The sequence below is a fragment of the Protopterus annectens genome, chromosome 3.part0 (assembly GCF_019279795.1).
Source record: "Protopterus annectens isolate FY-2018-M chromosome 3.part0, PAN1.0, whole genome shotgun sequence".
Classification (NCBI taxonomy): Eukaryota; Metazoa; Chordata; order Ceratodontiformes; family Protopteridae; genus Protopterus; species Protopterus annectens.
The window spans coordinates 833497714-833512209 of record NC_056731.1 but is presented as its reverse complement, the minus strand read 5'-3'; the positions used below and the strand labels follow the sequence as shown (position 1 = coordinate 833512209).

The 14496-nt window shown below is 45.5% G+C and overlaps 1 protein-coding gene across 1 annotated transcript in view; it reads right to left on the bottom strand.

The window, feature by feature from the left end:
* Positions 1 to 14496, bottom strand: part of ECI2 (enoyl-CoA delta isomerase 2) — a 390640-nt gene that overhangs the window by 94452 nt on the left and 281692 nt on the right. The window lies entirely within an intron of this gene.

The window sequence follows — 14496 nt, the reverse complement described above, 5'->3', positions numbered from 1 at the left end:
TCACTGTATGTGTCTGGAAAGACCCTCTGGGACTTTTTGAACCACATTTTACCTCCCCTTTGACCTTTGGGGTATGGTCTAGAAAGAACGGTGAAACAGACTCCCACAGCAGAGAAAGTCTTTCCTTCCTGCTCACACTGTTTCTTTCACCTTGGGACCAAACAAGGAGGAACCATCAAACGGGGCGTTGGTGAAGGTGGACTTCAAAGGCTCCGCAAAATTACACAAGCACATCCAAGAGTGGTGCCTAAGGGCAACTCTTGAAACCGCTGCTCTGCTCGCTCCATCACACGCATGGAAGATGAGCCGCATGGAGGAGTTAACTACCAAATATAGGGTGGACAACTAAGCAGAGATCCTATCAGGGACTCCCTCAGGTCAGGCACCCTGTATGGTATCTCCTAACTCCTTGAGGAGATCCCTTTGCAATCTCGTGAAGTGGGTAAGATAGTTCAGAGATTGAAGTGTAAATGCCGCTGAACTAAATACACGCTTCCCAAATCTGTCCATCTGTCGAGACTCCTTGTTTGGTGGATGAAGAGAGGAAGAAGTCTCCACCATCTCCTTTGTGGCCGCCGCCACCACCATGGCATCTACAGGAACGCCCTTAGACAAGAATTCTTTTCCAGGAAGGGCAGACAGGAACTTACTTGCTCTTCTGGGAACTGGCTCCATGGCATTGGGAGTATCCCACACCTTCCGACTAACCAGCTCCATTAGTTTGTTGAAAGGTGGAGACACCCAAGAGGCAAAGGGCTGAGACCCGAAAGCCTTCAGGTACACCAACTCATCAGAAGGGTTGACAGTGGACCAATTGCACCTCTGTTTAACGATCTCCAGGATGTCCACAAAGGAGACATCAGAGGACGATTTAGGGGACCCCTCCGACTCCTCGAGGTCAGTGTGCGATGTCAGAAACTCATCCTGGGAGTCATTATGCTTCCCCTTGCATACCCTCTTCTGAGGAGGCTCCTTGAAGGGACCTTCTGGGGAGGCCTCGGAAGAGTGGGGACCACCAGCCAGTGGCTCCTGAAGCTGCGGGTCTCTGCTGTCTCCGGAGAGAGTAGGTACTGAGACCGAAGTGGGAGCCCATTGGAAGAGTGCTTGTACCACTGGCAGGGGCTGTAGATTGAGACATCACACCCTTCATCACCTCAAAAGCCGACCTCTCTGGCTCCGAAGACCCTCCCCACTCCGAGGAGACAAAGGATGGTGCCGAAGCCCGAGCCATCGGCTCCGAGATAGATGCAGGGTCCGAGCTCACCCTGGCGGAAGCACCGACAGGAAGGCTCAGAACCGAAGAAGATCGATTCAAACCCTCCTCATTGGCGCCGACAGAAGAGCTTCGGACCCTGGACACAACAGACGGAACCGAACTCGGCTCCAATGCAGCAGCAAAGGGAGCCGGCAGACGACTTCAGGAGTCTCAGTACTTCCCTCTCCACATTTTCTTCCGAAAGGCTCCTGGAAGATCTGGAAGATAAAGTTGGGGATCTCGACCTAGCAGGCACTGGAGATTTGATCAGCAAGGAAACCGGTAGGGATTCTACAGACCGGCTCCGAGCAGTAGAGTTAACTATTTCCAAAGGTTCAGCAGTCGGCACCGAAGCACCTGTGACCGACTCTGAAACTATGGTGCTCTCCTTCGGCTCCGAAGACTGGGGAGTCAAGGAGACAGATTTTGTTAATTTGGAAGGCGGCTCCAAGACACCAGCCGGTGCCAGAGAAGGCCTTTTTGAAGCTTTTGATTTGGAGTTAGATCTGGATTTTGAAGACTTAGAAGAAGAGGCCAACGAACCAGATAAGGTTTCCTCGAAGGTTGGCTTCAGAAGACCCCCCCCCCCCCCCCGAGTATCAGCTTGTTCTTTCTCTCCTGCAACACTCTAGGAGAGAAAGCTTGACAGAACAAACATGATTCCTGCAAATGGATGGCTCCCAAACAGTAGACACAGCTACTGTGGCCATTCGTTAATGACATTTTCTGGGAGCATTTCATGCATTTTTTTGAACCCAGAGGGTTTATGCTCCTTGCTATCCTTAGACATTGCAGACACGCAAGCAGAACCAGAGGAGAAATAGAGAATAATTGAGGACTAGGTCCTCTAACTAAAACGGGCCTAGCCCTACAGAAGAATTACACAAGGACTGGTGTAAGAGAAAACTGGGTCTTTCAACTAAAAAGAGACCAAGTTTTTTTGTAACAGATAGACACAGAGATTCAGTCACCCAGGAAAATTTTCAATGAAAATTACAAATAATAGGGTTACATGAGGACTAGGTCCTCTAAGTTAAACTGGCCTAGCCCTGTGTAAAAGAACTGGGTCTTCTAACTCAAACAGACCAAGTATACACTATACACCACACACACACACACACACACACACACACACACACACACACACACACACACACACACACACGTTCAATAAAACAGGAAAAACTTTGCAACCGCAATCCTAAGTAAGACTTAGCGGATCCCCACCAAAGACCACAAGTTAGCAATCAACCAGTTAGCAGTAGAGCTCCTGTTGATTGAGAATGGCAAAACTGCTAAAACTAACGATCTAGGCAAAAAAAGCGCAATTGCGCCTAACTACTGGTACACAGGATACTACTACTAAGGTCAAACAAGACCACAGGACAATTAAAGTAAAGACCTATATACAACCAGAAGTCTTCGAGCTTAAAAATCGGCCGAGTCGGAGCCAAGGATCGGCTCCAAACCCATATGTAAAAATGAAGGTGAGAGTGGACTACCTAACATCTTTAATTGGGAGTGGAAACATCTTACTTTGTACTGTTCTGCTTTGGCTGCGGTTTTGGATTCTTGGTTAGATAGTATAGGCTTCAAACTAGTTTGACAGAAAATGGCTTGATGCTTGGAGAACTCTATTTTAGTATGGTTCCAAACAAATCTTATCACTCACCAGAGCTATTTTAGTTCTTTTGTAAATGTGATACATATCGAACTTTGATTTAATGGTGCATTTTTTAAAGAGAAATCCAGCATGCAGTTACAAAATCATACTTCCGGACTCAGTTATGTTAAGTCTTGCAGTGAAATCAGTACACTACACTTTCTGCAGTCTAACATGCATGATCCTTAAGTTTTTGTTTTGGATTTTGATTTAGGTATTGGGGAAGAGACACAAACTGGAAGCTGGGGGGGGGGGGGATAATGTATAGATTGTAGTGTGGTATGATGGTCATTTGTTTGCTAACTTTTTATGTGCCAACTGTTTATAGGTTTCCTGGTTTGCTGAACAAACAAGGCTTGTTGGCCCTTAAGGCAGTTGGCACCCTTGGTCTCATCTTGGATGACTACATGGGCATTCACAAGTTCTGCTTCCTTCTGGAAGGTGTGACTTGATGGGGCTGATTCTAATTGTGAGGGAGAGTTTATTCCATAAGTGTATCAGTCTTTGAGATATGAAGTTGTCTTGTTTCACAGTAATGTTGATCCTTTTAGAAAGGCAGGGTGCCCTCTTAATGGTACGGGGGGGGGGGTGCATTCTAAGCAAGGAGTTTCAAACATTTAGGTGGGAGGAAGGGCTCAGCAATATTCAAGTGTTATATTATTTTTACTGAATTACTCAAGTCTTCTAACTGATGACAATGAGTCTGTGTTACACAACAGCTGCACAAAGTAATATAATGAATGCCTACTCAACAGATTATGTGTAGCAATCATCACCTGTGTCTGAGCATGCATACCTTTGCCGTAATGAAATACAGGTCATTATCACATACCTTTGCCGTAATGAAATACAGGTCATTATCACATTAACAATAAGTTCAGTTACAATATAGCACTGAGTCATTATCACTTTTCAGGTAAAACTCTCAGCAGCTGTCACTGTTATTCACATAAGTAGAAGGGATTCACTTCAGAAGCTCGAAATACTGAAATCTCAAATTTCAGTATCTCGAGCCCAAGAAGTGGAATCCACAAAACAACGAAAACTAAAAACCGCAAAATTCAAAACCTCAAATACCGGAAGTTTTGAATTTCCCGGTTTTACTGCACACACACACTTACTTGAATACATAACCATAGCGGAAATTTAGAAGCGCAAAATTCAAAACCTCTGGTATTTGAGGTTTTGAATTTCGCCCTTCTAAACTTTCGCCATTATGTGGATTCGGCTTCTTGGGCTCGAAATACTGAAATTCGAGATTTCAGTATTTCGAGCTTCTGAACGGAACCCAGTAGAAGTCGTTATCACGTTGATGAATGCACAAGCTAGATTTGGGTTTTTGTCATGTGGAGTCATTTCAAACCCCCCACCGGTTTCAGTCATTTTTCACAATTTGTTTGATACACAGTAAAGTCCCCATTGTGGTTATATGCTTCATATGTTGAAAATAGATCTAGTACCACCTGTAACATGATGTTCTATAACAATATCATAACAGCTATGAATGAAAAATTGTGCTGTGATGTGATTTATATATATTTAACTTCAACATTTGACAGGGTCATGCACAAAACACTGATCAATAAATTACTACAACTAGATATTGATGTACTGTTGATAAGATGGATAGCTGCATGGCTTACAAATAGGACATGGCAAGTATCACACACCAAATGGACAGGTGAAATCCTTGGTTGCAGTCAAGGTTCTGTACTAGGCCCTTACTTGTTTAAACTGTATCTTTCAGACCTTACATTTTCATCTGAGGTGTTCTACAGTCTATAGGCTGACAACCTGAAATTAGGTAAAGTGTTACAGATAAGGCATGTCTGCAAAATAATTTGACTAAATTAACCATTTGGGCACAGGAGAATAATATGTTGATAAATACATCAAAAATTAAGCATATGAGATTTGGGAGACAAACTGAAAGGTGAATATTTAATACAGCACACAGTGACTGAAACTGTAGACTCATTTAAGGACTTGGGTATATGGGCAGATTCAGCTATGAGTTTCTCTAATCATATCAACCAATTGGCTAACGAAAGTTATAGGTTCATACTAGGCTATCTGCCAAGGGGCATTTATAAGCCTAGCCAGAATGTGTTTGGCTTTCGCCACCCATTTTAAATTTATTTTGCTATGCCCTTTTTCGAGGTTAGTATACTGTGCCTCTGTCTACAAGTGACACAGAAGTGATACCCGGGGTAAACCTACGATCTCCCATCCACTCATCAAGATTCCTCTTGAAGAGATTCAATGAGGGACTCTGCCTAACCTGGACTGGGATTTCTGGGAGCCTCTGGGTTATGAATCTGTCCCTCCAGCATGTCCTATTTATTTCAGTGCTGAGGTTCAAGTCTCTCGAGTGCGTAGCTCGATGGGATTTGGATTTTCTGAGGTGCAGCATGTCCATTAATTCCGGGTTGGACATGGCTTTATACGTCAGGCACAGATCGCCTCTGAACAGGCGGTATGGCACTGAGTAGAGCTGGAGTTTCTTTAACTGGGCAGCATATGGCATCTGTTTGAGCCCTTTGATCCTCTTGGTGAGGTACTTTTGGGGTCTTTGCAGTTGCTGCAGGTGTCTGGTAAGGTACATCCCAAAAGGGGCATTGTACTCAATTATGGGCCTGATGAGGGATGAGTAAAGAGGCACGATGACCTCCCCTGATCTAGATGTGAATCCCTTCATGATTAGGTGGGCTATATAAAATGTTTTTCTAACCACTTTGGCCACGTGGTTGTCAAATGAGAGATTGCTATCAACTTGGGACTCCAGGTCCCTAATTACTTCTGTACTTAATGGATTACCACCTATGTGGTAATTTGTGGGCACTTTGTTTTTGCCAAAGGGGATGACTATACACTTTTTGGCATTTAGCTTGAGGCCATGGCTCTGGCACCAGTTGTCTGTTTCTATGAGGCCCTTTTGGAGGATGCTTGTGTCGGCTGGAGAGTCGATTATGGCGCCAAGTTTGCAGTCATCTGCGAACTTGGTCAGCCACAGTCTTTCCGTGTTGGCCTGTACCTCCGAGAAATATATACCGAACAAGAGAGGTCCTAGGACTGAGCCTTGTGGGACACCACTTGTAACTGGTTTGGAGTCTGACATGGCTCCAGCAATTCTAACCATGTGGGTTCTGTCCTTGAGCCAGTTTGCAATCCATCTAGTGACATAGGGGTTTATATTTAAGCTGGTGAGCTTATCTATAATGCCCGAGTGGGGTATTGTATCGAAGGCTTTTGCGAGGTCCAGGTAGGCTGTGTGGACCACCTTCCCCTCGTCAATGGCCTTGGTGACTGTTTCAAAGAAATCAACCAGGTTTAAGAGGCAGGATCTGCCCTTAACAAAGCCGAATTGGGTAGGATCCAGTGTCTGTAGGTCCCCAATATCTTTATTTATGAGGTCCATGATGATCCTTTCCATAGCTTTGCAGACCAAGCTAGTCAGACTTATGGGGCGATAGTTTCCAGGATCCGTTGAGGCACCACCTTTATGGAGAGGGACCACTGTTGCTGTACGCCACTCTTTGGGCACATATCCTGTAGTAAGGCTGAGATTGAACAGTAGTTTTATGTTTGGGTTTAGCTCTTCTTGGAGTTCATGTAGGACACAGCCCGGGACACCGTCTGGTCCCATTGATGCTGTGTTTTTTGCTTTGGAGAGGGCGGCTCTTACCTGAGCATCTGAGATGTCAGGGGGGCAGCACTCTGCTGGGACAGATATTTAACCTTTTGGTGGGGGGGGGGGGGTTTGCGCTGAACCTGTCAGCTAGGATGTTGGCAATGTCTGTGGGTTCTGTGTATTTTTTGTCATTTTGGACTAATTCTGAGCTGGGAATTACCACCCAGGTTCCTAACATAACTAAAGAAAGCCTTGTGATTATCCTTAGTGTCCTGTGCAATTTTTCTCTCGAAGCTGGCCTTAGACAATTTTATGAGTGCCCGTAGTTTTTTGCTAATACTGATCAGTGATGCCTTCCCTTTTTGGGATTTTGGTCTATCATTTAGTAGCTTCCTCCTTCTATTGTATAGTTTGTTTATGGCTGGGTTCCACCAGACAGGACATCTGCCTTTGGAGGATTGGGTCTTGGTTTTATTTGGGATCGCATGATCCATGCATTCCTGAAGGTGTTCATAGAATGCGTTTATAAAAGATTCTGCGGTCTGGGCCGTATTTTCCACAGGCCCGGGGGCTTTGAAGGATTCCACCTCGGTTTTGAGGAGGGTGAAATTTGCTTTAGAGAAGTTTTTCACTGTGGTTTTCTGGGCAGGAGGTGGGGTCGGGATGTGAATATCCAGTGAGATTAGTTTATGGTCTAATCTTACCAGTGAGGGATACACTTCTGGTCTGGAGCATAGAGTCCCCATGTTGGTGATGATCAGGTCCAGTATGTTTTCCCCTCTTGTGGGAGTGGTAACAAGTTGTTCCATAGCATTTGAGTTTACAAATTCTAGGAACCTTTGGGCTAGGGTGTTGGAGCTAGAGTAATGCTCCCAGTCTATGTTTGGGTAGTTGAAGTCGCCCAATATAACGGTGTTTGGAGAGACCTTCGTATTTTCCAGTGTTCTCAGGACGGCTGAGTGGGGTTCCTGGGTTTGGGAGGGTGGTCTGTAGCAGGCTATAAACTGGAAGTCAGTTTTACCCACTGTTAGTTGCACATGGATAGTCTCTGATGCTTCGTGCTTTGCCACCAACCTGGAGGTGTGGGTATCTTTGATGAATATCGATACTCCCCCTCCTTTTGTGGTTCGGTCCAAGTTTTGGGCCCGAAAAGCATGGTATGAGGTATAACCTGGTAGTGCTGGGGTGCTCTCGGGAGCCCTAAACCAGGTTTCTGTTACTGCACAGATATTGATGTTCTCCATGCTAAGGAGAGTTTCGGTCGTGCATCTTGAGGTTTAGACTTCTGGCGTTGAGTAGCATTACTCTTAGTTTCTTATCCCTTGTGATACCTATGGAGGTGGGTTTGTCTTTTGAGCCTTGCCTAAAAAAGGCACTATGGGGGTAGCAAGAGCCTTTGCCAATATCTGAAAGCCCAGGGGTGACAGGTGCAAGCCGTCCCTAGCGAAGCATCGTGGCTTGTCGAGCATATCATCCCAAGCTGACAGGCATTGGATCCCCTTTGAATGACACCAGTACTTAAGCCAATTGTTGAAATTGATCATCTTGTCTTCATATTGTGGCATCATTCTTGGTGAGGGTAAGATGTTACTCAAGGTCAGGGTCATACCGGCCTGGGCTACATGATCAGAGAGCTCCTTTATGTCTCTTTTCATGTAGTCCAGGGAGGTACGTCTCAGGTCATTCACACCAGCATGGACAATGACTTGAGTCATATTTGTACTTGCCTTGGAGTGACCTGAGTGCTTGTGTTATGTGGCGGATCCTAGCGCCCGACAGGCTGCTCACCGTGACCCTCGCCTTGTTCAGCCTGGTGAGTGGGACGTCAGTGTGCCTGACGATAGAGTCACCTATTACAAGTGTATCAGGTGTGTTGTTTAGTCTTAAGGGCTGTGACTGTTCGGCACACTGGCTTTGTGAGATATGTGTTGCACGTGTTTTGTTTTGGGGTAGCGGTTGCTTGGGTGTCTGCTTTGGAGGTCTCTGCTGCTTAGGCAGATCTTTATTTAGAACCTCCGAGTATGTTTTTGTGTGATTTTGTGTTTGATTTGCTGTCGTGGTAGGTCTATGTGAGACTGGAATTGTAGTGAGTGTGGTTTCTATCTCCTCCTGACATATAGAACTATAGGTTGTATAAAAAGATTTATAAAGTGTAGGAAATCAAACATAATGAAGTCATTGTTTGTTAGTTACATTAGACCCAAACTTGAGTATAGAATAACAATCTGGAACCCTATAGGAAAACAAGCATGAATAAAGTGGAAAGAGTACAGCGGAAATATACTAAGGGCATCCATGGATGTGAAAATCTAAGTTATTATGAAAGACTAAAACATATGAACTTGTACAGTGTCTCTTACAGATATTTAAGAGGAGATCTTATTTAGGTATACAGGGCATTTAAGGACAACTACCTCTGGGAATGTTTGGGGTTATCAAATAATACTAGAGAATCATCAGATAACCTATGTAGAAGATTCTATAGGAATGAGAAGTGTACTAATTGGTTCTCTGACAGAGTAGCTGATGCTTGGAATAGACTACCAAATTATATTAAAGCAAGTACTAGTTTAGATATTTTTAAGAACAGCCTGGACATTTATTATGGGAACAAGTGTTCTAGCATATTGACAAGCTAGAAGGGCTTTAATGCCCATGCTTGAAACATTTGTATGTATGTATGTATGCATGTGTATTTTTGTGAACTACTGCAATCATGTAGTAATTTCCTGTGTCACACACTCACCATATAGTTTTCTGGTGTGTTGCTTTTCAAGTGCCTCTGTGCAGGTATACAACATAAGAATGTTCTATACTGTTGTTTTTCAGGTGTAATTTCATGTGAAAAGCAACACATCCCCCACTGAAGATGCCATCCGTTGAGGAGAAAGTGAGCAGCATTTACCTGCTGGGTAAAAAAAAAACAGACTCTGATGGTTGTAGCAGTGGTTCAGACATGGGAATGCACCTTGAGCCATCACGTAATGCCAACCAGAGTGAGGATGAAGATTATGACACAGACTATGAGATTCCACTCGCACGTCTGTGTGACAAGGCCATTGCTTGTGATACGGATGATGCCTCTGTACCAGCCATTCCTGACAGACCACTACGACTTTCCACAGAAGACCTGACCAGTAATGATGAAACTGACCATGACAGTGAGGATGAGGTACCATTTGCACTCCTAGGGAAGGGGGGCACACAGAATGGTCACCCAGTGCAGTCTGATTTTGACACAGATGATGAATTGACTTTATGTGTTCAAGAAAGTACATGGTATTACTGACAGACCTATGAAAGTCCTCTACAGTCCATGACAGTGCAAGTCCTGACAAGGATGTGGATGTTCCTTCAACTGTACATGAGGTTCATAGTCCAAAGTATGTGGACTGGGATGGATAAAATGTACTATCTCTGAGTCGAAGTAGCTCCTTGTCAAGTAAGGATATGATTGTGCCTCAGCATGGAATGTCTGTTAGTACTTCACTAACAAGTTCATGCAATACAGTTGCTACTGACACTGATGACAGAGCACAATCACTGAACCATGCAGGACTTTCCATTTCCAACTGTTCCAGGTGACCCAGTAAGGTACGCCAAGCATGCCACCATGTAAGATCACAGCAGTACACACTGATGACTATATGGGGCCAGTAGGCCCTGTAAACAAATTGGGCTGAGATAGCATAGAGATGGACTTCATGAATTTGATGTTCCCAGAGGAGCTGTACACCCTTACTGCCAATGAAACCAATTTCAATGCTGCACAGAGGCAGGCTGCAGCAGGCAAGGTTGATACGAGGTGGACTCCTGTTTGTCCAGGAGACATACGCATACTTCTAGGTGTCAGAATATACATGTCTACTGTACATGTTCCTGAATACAGGCAGCACTGAGAAGCACACCATATGCTCATAGGTGTGTATTAGGCTAATGACCCTGGAGCCTTTACAAGCCTACCCCATAAAAGTGCCCTGGCATTGTGCCATCCTACGTTAGTTCCCAGGGCCTGTATCAAGTAGAGCCACTGGAGTGAGCTTTCTATTTCCCATCCACTCATCAAGATTTCTCTTGAAGAAGGCCAGTGAGGTGCTATGCTTGACATGTATGGGAAGTCTACTCCAGAGCATGGGCAGTCTCTGGGTTATGAACCAGTCCCTCCAGCATGGTCTGTTGATTGGGGTAATGAAGGTTGAGCATGTGGTGTGGAGAGAAAGGGATTTCTTTAGATGTAGCATTTCTAACACAGCTGGGTCAGACATGGCTTTGTAAGTCGAGCAGAGGTCTCCTCTTAGTAGCCGATATGAGATAGAGAATAGCTGGAGTTTTTTTGAGTCTGTCTGTGTAGAACATGCGTTTAAGTCCTAGGATCCTCCTCATGAGGTACTTCTGTGGCCTTTTCAGCTGTTGCATGTGTCTAGTGAGGTACATGCCAAATGGGGCATTATACTTGATGATTGGCCTAATGAGGGAAGAGCACAGAAAGATGATGACCTCTTTCTTCCTGGATGCAAAACCCTTGGTAATGAGATGTGCCACACAGAAGGACTTTATGACCACAGTGGCAATGTGGTGGTTGAAGGAGAGGTTGCTGTCAACCTCTGTCCCCAAATCTCTTATAATGCCTTCAGTGGGCTCCCATCGATGTGGTAGTTAGTGGAAAAGAATAGTTGTGTAAAATCTTACCATAACCATAGATGTCCTTCTCTTCCATGTTACAGTATTCTTATTGTAGGATTTTCCTCCTCACATGACCCATATGTAGGCTCCTATACAAAAGCTTCAGCTTGGCTGTTGCAGCTGTGTGGGATGCCACATGTAGCGCCATAAACCCGGTTCATTAAATGTGACATCTGCATGCAACGACCTCAGAACTTGAAAGCCCAGCAGAAGGAGTGTAAGGCCCAGCAGGAGTGAATGCTAGTGATGTCAGGTATAGAGCCATAGGGCCTTTATGTAGCTTTCATAGGTTCCCAGTGCAGAGTATAGGGTTCCAGGAGACTAAGGGTATGTTGTACTGGGTAAAGAAAGAAGGGGGTTTTGGAGGGAGGGAAGGAATACTGCAACATGGAAGAGAAGGACATCTATGGTTATAGTAAGATTTTACACAACTATTCTATGTCCTTCTATTCCTATGTTGCAGTATTCTTGTTGTGGGAGAGTACCACAGTTTAGTTGGAAGGAAGGGTGGTGGAAGAAGAGGCTGATTCTAAGAATCCCTGTAGGACTGCCCTGGCAAATCCTGCTCATGCTCTGGAGACATTGTCTAGTTTGTAGTGTTTGGTGAAGGTGTGTATGGTGGACCATGTAGCTGCTTCCATAATGGAGGCAGTGTTCAGACCTTTGATGAAGGCTTTAGAGGCTGCCATTGCTCTGGTGGCGTGAGCTTTGACTCCTAGTGAGAGTTTTTTTGCCATGGTGAGAGTTAACAGAAGCAAATGGCTTTTCTGATCCAACAGGTGTAGGTTTGTTTGGAGACTGCCTTGCTCATGGCCCTGGGGTGGTATGAAACAAAAAGTCGAGTGGATTTCCTAATGGACTTTGTTTTGTCTAGGTAAAATCTCAACTGTCTGTGTACATCCAGGGAGTGAAGAATCCTTTCCCCTTCATTGGTGGAAGAGGATAAGAAAGTGGGCAGGTGAATAGACTGGTTTAATGACAAATCGTTGACCACCTTAGGCATGAAGGAGGGGTTAGTTCTAAGCGTTACCCTGTCCTTGTGGAAAGTAGTGTAAGGGGGGGGCAGGCCATTAAGGCCTGTAGTTCTGACACCCTTCTGACTGGAGTTATGGCCACTAGCAGGATTGTTTTCCATGTACACATCTGAAGGGTAGCTGTCCCACAAGGCTCAAATGGGTGCTGGGTTAGCTTTTCCCGAATGAAGTTCAGGTCCCAGGGTGGTGGGGATGGGTTTTCTTGGAGGACTAATGTGTAGGACCCCTTTTTAGAGAAGCTTAACACCGAGCGTGGCTAGCGGGGAGGGGGGTTCTAGGGGATGAGATTGTGGAGAGATGAACTTTAACTAAAGAGTATGATAGTCCACCTTTTATAAGTTGACACATGGTAAGCTAGGACCGGGGGGGGGGGGGGCAATGCATGGGTCCTTACCCTTGTCCAGACACCATTTTGAGAATCTTTCCCATTTAGCTAGGTATGATTTTCTTGAAGTAGGTTTCCTGGCCTCCCTCAGCACTGAAAGCACGTCCTCCGAGTAGTGGTGCCTGAAGGGGAATTAAAAGTTTATCACCCACGGTGTTAGTCACAGCATCTGCAAGTGTGGGTGGATGAGAGTTCCCTTTTGTTGTGTCAGAAGGTTCACCTTGTGGGGGTAACTTGTGGTGACTGCTCTTGGCTAGATTGTGAGGTAGGGGGCACCAGTGCTGCCTTGGCCAGTAGGGAGTCACCAACAAGATTTTTGGTTTGTCTCTCCTGATTTTCAGGAGGACTTTTAGAATCAGTGTGAAGGGGGGGCATACAGAAATTTCCCCTTCCAAGAGATGCTGAAAGCATCTACTCTCCAGGCTAGAGGGGAGTAGGTCTTGATGCAGAAGGCCTGAAGTTGTCTGTTCTGGGGGGAGGTAAACAGGTCTATTTGAGGAGTGCCCCACCGGTGGACTATATCCAGGAAGACTGTCCTGTCCAGCATCCATTCGTGTTGTGGGGAGGATATCCTACTCAGAAGGTCTGCCTGTTTGTTTTCCTGATAGGGGATGTAGGATGCCTGCAGGGACAGGTTGTGGCGACAGGCTAGCTCCCATATCCGCAATGTTAGTCTGCACAGGAGGTATGCTCATGTCCCTTCCTGTTTGTTGAGATACCACATAATTGTGGTGTTGTTTGCAACTATTAGGAGCACACCTGGTAGAAGCAGAGGGCTAAATTTTCAGGGTCAGGAGAACTGCTGTCATTTCTCTCTCACTGATGTGTTCGGTTTTCAGTGAAGGGTGCCAAGCTGTTTGAACCCTGTAGGATGCCAATGTGGCTCCCCATCCTGAGTCTGACGCATCTGTATGCATTACCTGAGTTGGAAGTGGGAGCTGATGGGGAAGGCCGAGAGTGAGCTGCACTTGTTGAATCCACCAGTGGTCCTCTGCCTTTGGGAAGGGTAAGAGTGTGATTTCTTGTTCCAGGGAATGCTGGTGTTAGGACCAAATGTTAGATACCATTGTACCTTCCGCATATGCAATCTGGTAAGTGGAAGCCTATGGATGGTTGCTGCCATAAGGCCCAGGGTCCTTAGGAATTGCCTTGCAGTGATTACATGGGTCTGCAGCAGGGCTTTGAAATGTTAAGTCAGGGAGCTGACTTTGTCTTGGGGTAGAAAAGCCTTCATTAGGTCCGTCCTGATTCTGCAACCCGGAAATATCTAGTCTTGCTCTGGGGTTAGGGAAGACTTTGGGAGGTTGAGGGTAAACGCCAGATTTTGTAGGCTGGACATGGTGAATAGCAGATGGGCAGACAGGGTTTCTTTGCAGTCTGCCAGGATCTGGATGTCATCTAGGTAGGGATAATTCTGAATTCCCTGTGTTCTGCAATGGGCAATGGCAGGGTGCCAGGCATTTTGTGAACACTGTGGGGGCAGTGGACAGACCAAATGGCAAGGCAGTAAATTGGAAATGAGAGGACAGTCCAGAGAAACGTAAATATTTTCTGTGGGAAGGTAGTACGGGAATGCGGAAGTAAGCCTCTTTTATGTCCAATGTGGCCATGAAAGCCTTGGAAGGTATGAGAGAAAGGAGGCTTGGGAGCGACAGCATTTTGAAGGTGGGCACCTGTAAGAATAGATTTAGGAAGGAAAGGTCTAGAATAGGTGTCCAAGTCCGTCTTTATTGGGGACCAGGAACAGTCAAGAGTAGAAGCCTTTTCCTTCCTGTCCTGAGGGGACAGGTTCTATGGTACCCAAGTTCAGAAGGTCTGTCAGGACTCGTGCAAAAGATGCCTTTG